This window comes from Piliocolobus tephrosceles, chromosome 2 (genome assembly GCF_002776525.5).
Source record: "Piliocolobus tephrosceles isolate RC106 chromosome 2, ASM277652v3, whole genome shotgun sequence".
NCBI classification, from domain to species: Eukaryota; Metazoa; Chordata; class Mammalia; order Primates; family Cercopithecidae; genus Piliocolobus; species Piliocolobus tephrosceles.
The window spans coordinates 163,780,227-163,790,773 of record NC_045435.1 but is presented as its reverse complement, the minus strand read 5'-3'; the positions used below and the strand labels follow the sequence as shown (position 1 = coordinate 163,790,773).

General features: G+C 40.3%; 1 protein-coding gene across 4 annotated transcripts in view; it reads right to left on the bottom strand.

The window, feature by feature from the left end:
• The window catches only part of ZBTB38 (zinc finger and BTB domain containing 38), a 65,725-nt gene that overhangs the window by 53,001 nt on the left and 2,177 nt on the right, over positions 1–10,547 (bottom strand). Inside the window, exon 1 of one of the 4 annotated variants that reach the window (XM_023192143.1) lies at positions 9,620–10,500. The exons of the other annotated variants lie outside the window; for them this stretch is intronic. The gene's annotated coding sequence lies outside the window, so the exon portion shown is untranslated. Of the gene's footprint in view, positions 1–9,619; positions 10,501–10,547 lie in introns of those variants that run through there. 4 annotated transcript variants of the gene reach the window in all.

The window sequence follows — 10,547 nt, the reverse complement described above, 5'->3', positions numbered from 1 at the left end:
TGTGATCAGTGATCTTTGATGTTACTATTGTAATTGCTTTGGGGTGCAAAGCAGACAAAATAGCCTTCCACTGGAAGAAGATGTCACCTAGGACTTTCATAAATAGAGAGGAGAAATCAGTGCCTGGCTTCAAAACTTCAAAGGACAGGCTGACTCTCTTGTTAGGGGCTAATGCAGCTGGTGACTTTAAGTTGAAGCCAGTGCTCATTGACCATTATGAAAATCTTAGGGCCTTTAAGAATGATGCTAAATCTACTCTGCCTGTACTCTATTAATGGAACAACAATGACTAGATGACAGCAGATCTAGTTTAGTGAATATTTTAAGCCCACTGTTGAGACCTACTGCTCAGAAAAAAGATTTCTTTCAAAATATTACTGCTCATTGACAATATACCTGGTCATCCAAGAACTGTGATGGACATATACAAGGAGATGAATGTTGTTTTCATGCCTGCTAACACAACATCCATTCTGTAGTCCTGATCAAAGAATAATTTTGACTTTCAAGTCTTATTAAAAATATATTTCATAAGGCTATAGCTGCAATAGACAGTGATTGCTCTGATGGATCTGGGCAAAGCAAATTGAAAACCTTTGGGAAAGGATTCACCATTCTAGATGCCATTAAGAACATTCATGATTAATGGAAGGAAGTCAAAATATCAACATTACCAGGAGTTTGGAAGAAGTTGGTTCCAACCCTCATGGATGACTTTGAGAGATTCAAGACTTCAGTGGAGGAAGTAACTGCAGATGTGGTGGGAATAGCAAGAGAACTAGAAGTGGAGCCTAAAGATGGGACTGAATTTCTGCAATCTTATTACAAAACTTGATCAGATGAGGAGTTGCTTCTCATGGATGAGCAAAGAAAGTGGTTTCTTGAGGTGGAATCTATTCCAGGTGAAGACACTGTGAACTTTGTTGAAATGACAACAAAGGAGATATATAATACTACATAAATTTAGTTGATGAAGCAAGGACAAAGTTTGAGAAGACTGACTCTACTTTTGAAAGAAATTTCTACTGTGGGTCAAATGCTATCAAACAGTGCCACATACTAAAGAGAAATATTTTATGAGAGTCAATAAATGCAGCACACTTCACTGTTGTTTTATTTTAAGAAATTGCCACCCCAACCTTCAGCAACACAACACTGTTTTTTTTTTGTTTTTTTGTTTTTTTGTTTTTTTTGAGACGGTATCTTGCTCTGTCGCCCAGGCGGGAGTGCAGTGGCCGGATCTCAGCTCACTGCAAGCTCCACCTCCCGGGTTTACGCCATTCTCCTGCCTCAGCCTCCCGAGTAGCTGGGACTACAGGCGCCCGCCACCTCGCCAGGCTAGTTTTTTGTATTTTTTAGTAGAGACGAGGTTTCACCGTGTTAGCCAGGATGGTCTCGATCTCCTGACCTCGTGATCCACCCGTCTCGGCCTCCCAAAGTGCTGGGATTACAGGCTTGAGCCACCGCGCCCGGCCAACACAACACTGTTTAGTCAGCAGCCTTCAACATCCAGGCAAGACCCTCCAACTGCAGAAAGATTATGACTTGCTGAAGGCTCAGATATTGGTAGCAAATTTTAGCAACAAACTATTTTTAAACTAAGGCATAAACATTTTTTGTAGACATAATGGTATTACACACTTAAAAGACTACAGTATAATGCAAACACAACTTTTACATGCACCGGGAAACTAAAAAGTTTGTGCACCTTGCTTTATTGCAACATTTGCTTTATTGAAGTAACCTGGAACCGAACCTGTGCTATCTGAGGTATGCCTGTATTTCATGATGTGAAAATTATATGAAATGCAGATTTCAGAGTTTATAAGTGAAGTTTTGAGACACAGTCACATTCATTCATTTCTGTATCTATGAATGATAGTATATCTATCATTATTACTATACTTAATATTACATATTGTTGTACTTTGAATTTCATCAATACAAAATTTATGAAAATTTGCTTTATCAATTGTTATACAAATACCTATGAATTATCTTCAGTTTTGCCTTGACCCACTGTTAAATTAAATGTATAGGAGGCCATTGATTTAGACTGGCTCCTGCACTAAGCCCCAAGAGACCAAACCAAAATGGAGTCACTCACGCTAAAGTTCCACATCACCAAACTGAAATGAAGTTGTTTATCTGACTTGAGAAATTAGGAGAGAGATAATAGGCCATTTTTAGTCAGAATAATAAAGAAGTCCCCTCTGCTTTAATCTTTATAAGGAAAACTACCTGCAGTAACCTGATGTTAACCAATCTGCTTTTTACCTAAGTTACCTTATAAAAACCAACTGTTCTGCCATGCCCAACAGAGTACCTTCCTATTTCTTATAGACAGCATGTTGCCTGATTCACGAATTGCTAATAAAAACCAAGTAGATCTTTAAACTCAATTTATTGAAAATTTGTTTTTTTCATGCCATAAAGCCTAAAGTATTTGTTGTCTGATTCTTTACAGAGAAAGTTTGTCAGCCCCTGGTTTAGAACTGGGCTTTCCCTGTGACCTCAAGGCAGCTTTAGTAGAAAGAGCACTGGTCTAGGAGTCACGCATGGTTTCATTCCACCACTTAACTCCCCGAGAGACCTTGAGAGGTCCCATCTTCTCTGGGCCACAGTTACCTCAAAGATAGAGTAAAAAGAGTAAAATCAACAAGGCAACTGAAACTTGTAGTTCAGATTCCCATAAGAGCTTAGCAGGAAGTACAGGGATGACGCAGTGCTACATGCTGGTATGCCAGCCAGGTGTGGTCTCCTGGAGACCAAGCGATTTAAACAACCAGAATATCCTTTGAGGATGGCTCCACAGGCCCTCAGACCTGGGGCTGGATAGGCTGGTGAAGGAAGGAAAAGGAAGGCCCTGGGGATTCCCAAAGCAAAGCAGCATGTCTGCAGTGGGCAACCTGACTTTGGGGAAAAGAATTTCCAAAATCTGCAGTGTACAGCAGGTATTTTGGGTAGGTCGTCGGTCTGTGCTTCGTAGAAGACCAAAAGCACCTGATCACACAACATGAATAAAAAGTCTGCTTATTTCATTTAATGTTTAATTCAGATCTAGTACAGGGACAGGGAGGACTGTGGTAGGGGGTGGTGGGGAGTTGTGGTAAGGGGCCCTCTGGCATCCTCAGCATGTAGAATAGGAGACTTGGGATAGAAATGGAAAGTTCAGGCTGGGCGCAGTGGCTCATGCCTGTAATCCCAGCAATTTGGGAGGCCGAAGCATGCAGATCACGAGGTCAAGAGATGGAGACCATCCTGGCCAACACGGTGAAACCCTGTCTCTACTAAAAAAAATACAAAAATTAGCTGGGCATGGTGGCGCTTGCCTATAGTCCCAGCTACTCAGGAGGCTGAGGCAGGAGAATCGCTTGAACCCAGGAGGTGGAGGTTGCAGTGAGCCGAGATTGCGTCACTGCACTCTAGCCTGGGCGACAAAGCGAGACTCCATTTCAAAAAAAAAAAAAAAAAAGAAAAAAAAATGGAAAGTTCATATGACCCTGCAGTAAATCACCTTTAAGGACATCAATCTCTAAGCGCTTCACAATAGGCAACATGGGGCAATTAAGTAGCAAGGCCAACATTGTGAGCGAAGCCAGAGAGTACATCACAGCACCCAGTCTGTATGCAGTAGGCCTGCAACCTGCATTTAGGGTCTCTCCTGAGCCTTCTTTTTCTAGTCGCAACCCCTTCCCACTTTCTCCCTGGTACCTTGCTCCCCCAGCTCCATGGCGCAGCAGAGCGGCATCTCCTTTTGTCCCCCAGCTGCCTCCTGACTGCTTCCTTTGTTCCCTCTTTCTTACCTTCTGCATCCTCACCCTGCCCCGTGCTGCCCTCTCTATCTACAGCCAGCTCCCCATTTTGCTTCCCAGATGACCACCCCATTCTCTTCAGCATTGTTTCCCCAGTACCCTGAATACTTCAGAGAATCTTTCTATGGTGTAGTTCCTTCCTTTCCCTGTTCCAGGTTCCTCTCTTCCCTTCCTCAGTTCAAGAAACAAGAGAAAAGGAAAAATAAATAAATAAACTAAAAAAAAAAAAAAAATGACAAGGGCACTGCCCTTCTGGGATTTAACCACACTCTCAGCTGGTGGCTTTTGTTTTCTGGCTTCACTGGCTTGTAAGGCCCTCGGGGCAGGGACCCTACGTCATGCTCAGCGCTGGGGAAGGTCGGCAGGATTGTTAGGCCTTAATTAGAGCAAGGCCTCAGACAGGGTGGGAGATTTTAGCAAGCAAAAGGAAAAGAAATTTCAAAATATCCATTTGGCAGCAATGACCACAGAGTAAGGAAGAGGATTGTTTTATTGTAGAAAGCATGTAATAAAAGCCTCCACTGCCTTTCATGAGCACAGAAAGAATATTTACGCTGGCATTTTTCAAACCAAACAGCACCAGAAAACAAACTCCCTCCACAGGCCAAACAGAGAGAGTGTAGACACAAGTGCTAGTCCTGAACCCTGAGCAGGAATTGCTGCAGAAGCAAGGAGGACATTAAGGGGGAAAAAATGCAAAATGAGTTATGAGATCAAAAGAGCAATTTTCTGGTCAATGAGACATTTAGGCTAAGGCAGTGGCATGCTGGGATCACCTAACAAAGACAATTGATTTTGCAACTGGTCTCTGATTTACCTGCTGTCCAGAAAACCTTCTGCAGAACAGCCAGCATGGAGACCCCCCACTGTCAGCCAGGGAAGGTAAAAAAGCAAAAGCATCTTGCCTGCATCACAAATTCAAATTTTTGCATTCGAGGGCTTCTCAACTTAACATCTGCTCATGAATGCAAAAGTGGCAGCCGTTATTGAGGTCACCTGGCAATGCAGGCAGACCAGCTTGGAGAAGGGCAGCCAGACATACGGTGGCTTATTAGGAGCCAAGACATCTTGGGAAGGTGGTGAGGTCAAGACACAAAGTCCGAGTGAAGAACTGTCCTTGTCATCAGCTGAAATGCCTCAAACTGAGTGATGGCCTCCAGCGAATAGCATAAAAGGCCATTAAGAGAACAGCACGCCATTTATTTCTTCCTGGAACGGGGAGGATACACAATTGTGCTTGTCCCTACAATGCTCTACCCTTGTGTGGAAACCTGGACTGCAGTTTCATAGGGGACCATGTTATATTTCATTCTGCTTGGCTTATAGCAGTGTCTGGCACATAGCAGATGCTCAAGAAATGCTCAAAGAAGTAAACTGAATTGTTGCAGTCCCCTTCCCCACTAATGGGCAGAGAACCCCTTTACCACCAGTCTCCTTCCCCCACTCTACTACAAAGGAACTGAACAAGCTTGTCTTCATGTAGTGGAATGTTTCAGGACCTCTCAAAACCAAATGAAGTATAACATGCCAGCCAGGCCACCTCTACTGTGATAAGCAAAGTCTGCTAAGTAATGAATCAATCTTAGAAGGTGCTTCTGAAATGTTTAGAAGCCTCAAAAGAGCCTTATAGTTTCTAACTTGCATAGCAAACTTCTCCCTTTGTTCCCTGACCTTTGTCAACAGACTAACCTGAAAAGCATGAAAGAGTTCTGGTTCTTAAGAAGAATTTTTTAAAGAATGACTTGCTCTAATAGAGAAAAAAAAAAAAACCTCACTAGTTCTTTAGAAAGCCACCAACAGGCAAAGATGTGTGCAGAGCTGAAGCATTTTAGCAAAACTTGAAAAAAACTTCACTCTGGTGGGAGGCATTTTAGGACTAAGACAATCTACTGGCCAGATGAGATGAGACAGACCCTTCCACCATTTTGCCTTTGAAAAAAATTCAATGACTATCTCAATGTTTTGCCATTGGTTTAAATTCTGGAATTCTTATGAAAAATAAAGCAAGAGGATTCTCAGAAATTCCTCTACTCTGAGAGGTCTTTCTTCTGTGAATTTCTTGGGTTGACACTGAATCTGTGCCAGAATTTCATCACCACCTAGCACTGCAACATACTGTACCTTCTGAAGCAGTTTCAGGGTCGTGATTGGGTCAAAGGCAATGACCCCATGAGTACCAGACTCTGGGAGTTGGACTGGCTAACACCAGTCACAGGGACCTGGGCCATCCTCTTACTGTAGGGGAAGCTTACCTAAATAAGCCTCAGCCCTTGAAGCTGTCAGACCTGGCTCTGAGACAGCAACATTTACACAAGGAAAGGAAAGTTTGAAGGCTGAGCATGAGCGCTCCTCTGCCTGGTAATGCCCCACGTCAGATCTTCACCTGACTAGATTCTTCTCAGCACACAGATCTCCACTTAAATGCCACATCCTCAGAACACTCTGATCAACCATTCTAAAGTGGCTCTCCTCCCTAGAACCACATAACCCTCACTTTTTATATTTTTAATTAAAAATTTTTTTTTTTTAGAGAAAAAGTCTTGCTTTTTTGCCCAGGCTGGAGTGCAGTAGTATGATTCTAGCTCACTGCAACCTCGAACTCCTGGGCTCAAGTAATACTCCTACCTCAGCCTCCCGAATAGCTAGGACTACAGGTACACACCAGCCACTATGTCCAGTTAATTTTAAAAATTTTTTGTGGAGATGGGGTCTTGCTATGTTGCCCAGGCTGGTCTCAAACTCCTGGTCTCAAGCAATCCTTCTGTCTTGGCTTCCCAAAGTGTTGGGGTTACAGGCATGAGCCACCGTGCCTGGACTACTTTCATTTTAAAATTTTTAATTTTCCTCTGTGCACTCGCCGCCTTTATTTACATCTATATTTTTGCTTATTCCCCTCCCCACAAGCACCCTCCCGGCCTCTGGAATATGTCTGGCATATAATGGATGCTTAATAAATGTGTGGACTGTTTATTTACCAAGAGAGCTGTTAAGAACAGCATTTCCCCTAGAAAGGAGCTATTAGAATGAACCACATGGTACCAGGAACTCAAAGACTTAGCATGACTTAGTACTAAAGAGAAAGTGCTAGATCTCTTTCTAGATTCTTCTCACATAGCAGTGAAGAGGCTCTAAGTCATAGTCTGATTACCAGTCCATCTCTGGGGGATCCATGGAAATGGATGAGGTAGATCAATACCACTCTAGTATTATGGCAAGAGATGCAATCTTGGTATTACAGGATTATAAATATTATAGTATTTTATATTATAAATCATTCCAACAGAAAACCACATATTTGCCCATTTTGTTTTGGTGAGAACAGTGCAATTGTTTGCACAGTCTTCCTGTCGCACCTGCTCCGGCCTACCCAGTAAAAATACTGGAGCCAAAAAGTGTAAATGGGTTCAGGATAGCTTTTCAAACAATGAGATGGGGTAAATGCCATCCTCTACAGTCATCAAGAAGCATTTTCAGCTACTCTTGGAAATTCAATAATAATTGTAAATGGGTAAGTTTAGGAAAGCTTGGTGCCTTATCAAGATTGCTGTGAAATATGAAGGCAAAGTATTCAGGTGAAACACAACGAAGTAATATATAGTAATTATTATTCTATTCACTGATTTATTTATTAGAATGACGATGATACGGTACACTTCCCAACAATCTTATTTGGCTTTCTAGATCCTTGAATTGGGTTTAAAATTCTTTTAGGCAAGACTAAGAGCAACATAAGTGAATAATGCCACAAAAAAACCCCATTAAGTATGAAAATTTACAAGATGACGCAACCATGCTTGAGTTACAAACAAAAGAATCGACATTCTACAAAGAAGAAATACAGTTAAATCTATCATGCATTCATTTTAATGGTAAAACAATTGCATTGCATCCATCTAATCTTGTAATTAAGATTCAAATAGGTGCAAAATGATTGCTTTGTACTGGCCTATCAAAACAGAAGACATTGTAGTTATAAGCTTTCTGACTAGCAGTAGTGTTTTAATTATAAATGCCTGGCTCATTATTTGCTCAAGAGTGAATGACAATTAGCTTGATCCTATTGCAACTGTTAATGCTGTTGGTATGAAAAAAATGGGCAATATTGAATCAGGTTTCTGATATTTCCCTTCAGTTTACAATCTTCTGATTGATACCATATTCAAAATATACTTAGTCATTTAAAGTCACAGACAAGAAGGAAAATGGCTCCCAACAGCCAAAAAAAAAAGAAAAAAAAAAAAAAGGTGTTGCAGGAAGGGTATTTCATGGCAAGCCTGGAGAACAAAATCAGTATGAGATGAATCACGTTCTGAAATAATTGAACCAGAGAAAGACTCCAAGCAAAATATTTTAGTTGGCCACAAAACAACATGACAACAACCACCACCACCCTTCAGCCCATTAGAGAGATTCAATTCTACGATAGTGCTATGGAATAGAATATTAGATAAACTGCTAGAATAAAGCAACCATTTACACAGATGGTTTTGAATCTCAATGTTCTTCACATCGAAGCAAACCTCGGGGAGGTTTCAGGTTTAGCACCATCTTCCTAACACATCTATAGAGATATTTCCACAAAGGTTCAGGGTGCACTTGTCATTGGAGGCGTAGGCTTGGATTTGGGTCCTTTTCTACCGAGAGCACTGAGGTTACCAATGGAGGGATCAGGGAAGGCAAGAGCACAAGCATTTTCTGATTCTCAGAATTTCTGAAATACCTTTTGTTTCAGTGGCGCTGGTGAACTTGTGATAATGAAACTACACCTCTGTACACAAACCTTGACCTGCATTCTGGAGCATATTGCAAAGAAAACCTTAATTTTGAAAGTACTGAGCACAAAGGAGGGAGAGAAAAGCTGTCACTGTGCAAGCTTTGTCTATATGTTTAGAAACATGGCTTAATTTTTAAGGCTTGAAGACCGCATTAAAACCATCTGAAACCAGTTCAGATTCTATATGAGAGGAAAAAGAACTGTAAATTTTTCATTAAACATTTGTTTCCTTTTTAAAGACATTCTTTTGCATATCTGTTATTGCATGTTGAAATACGATTTGGTTACCAAGGAAACAGGTTCTGGCCCAGTGTTAAATTTGAAACTAAAATATATTTGAGAAGTTAAGCTCAAAAGAAAGAGCTCATGAAATTATTTTGAAAAGTGCCAGAACCACAGCTATATGGTCTGCAATGAACCATTCTAGGGGCTCGGTTTCATTTAGTGAAGCTCTATTTCTGTTAAGAAGGCCATCTATATTTAATATTTCCCTCTTTGAAAATTGTAACTCCTCATCTCCCCAAATTATATACATCATATAATATATTCTTGTATATTACCTAAAATTAATTTTGGAAGCATGTTAGTTTTTATTTTCATCTTTCATATAACACGTTTAAAGACCGCTTCTTAAAATTTAAATATTTTTAATGTTTCTTATTAAGCTTGTTTACGCTCTTTGAAATCATCTCCAGAAACCCATTTATTTTTAGTTTCAAGCTGAAATGGAGCTGAATCATCACTCTTTTCAAAAAATTCTTTTGTTGTCTAATGGCACCACACCTATCATACACATGATTTTTTAAAAAAATAATCTCCCTTTTATGGCAGAATCATTTAGTAAGTTTGTAAAAGCTATACATTTATATACTATCTGAATAGCAGAGGCTATCCAATTAAAAACCCTCCCCCAAAAGATTACAACTGTCTTATTTAATTTTTGGTTTTTTAAAAGTCACATTCTAATGCATCTAATGTTCTTGCTGCATGGCTAAAAAGAAACTATAAAAACATGCAAATTTCAACCTACCTGTATGCATCACTTAATGCAGTGCTAGCATGACAAGACACTCAGCCATTTTTATGTAAAGCGATGGAGACCAACTGATTTCTCTGTCTTCTTGCTCACAAGTTTTAGATGCAATTGTCACATACACACAAAAATCATACGCAGAACAGCTTGAATGAACTGTGATCACAGAACTGAATTTATCAACAGGAAAACAGGATTGAAAAAAGAAGTTTCTCATCCAAGGTTTCTCTAAGACTGCAACCAAGGAGGTGGTGTGTTGAATATTTTTCCCCTTCCTCCTCTGAGAGTTCAAAGCTCGGAGCTGACCACTGCAAAGGCCACTGTCACATTTGCTGAAAATCAAACCACTGATACCAGCATTGAAAATACAAATTTGAGAACCCAAGTTGCTTGCACATGATGGAGTGCATAAGAGTTAAAAATAGAATCCACCTTGCCTCCTACCTGCATAATAAACATGTAAGTTTCAAGTGTTTAATTTGATATTCACATTAATTAACAATACAACATACATTATTTAAAAGACAGCAAATGCACGAAGAAAGGAGAGACACCATCTGGTAGCAGAGTTTTGTTGTTGTTGTTTTTGTTTTTAGGGTTTGTGGGGGGTTTTGGTTTTGTTAAAAAAAAAAAAAAGGTAAAATCATATTTTGAATGTGATGAAAAGCAAACATCCAGAAGCAAATGAATCGGAAATGAAAGGTGATGTTGAAATATCTAAGGCTGTAATGAGGCAAAAACAAGTCTTCGCTACCAGATGATATGGCATACAGAGCATTTACATACTCACATCTGAAATACTAGGCAACGTGTAATGAATTCTAGACACAGCATGCACACACAGCACAAGCACGACTAATCCTGCCTGCCATCTTAGGCTCGCAGAAGCAAGATACGTACTGCATGCAGCACACGAGCACTGGGG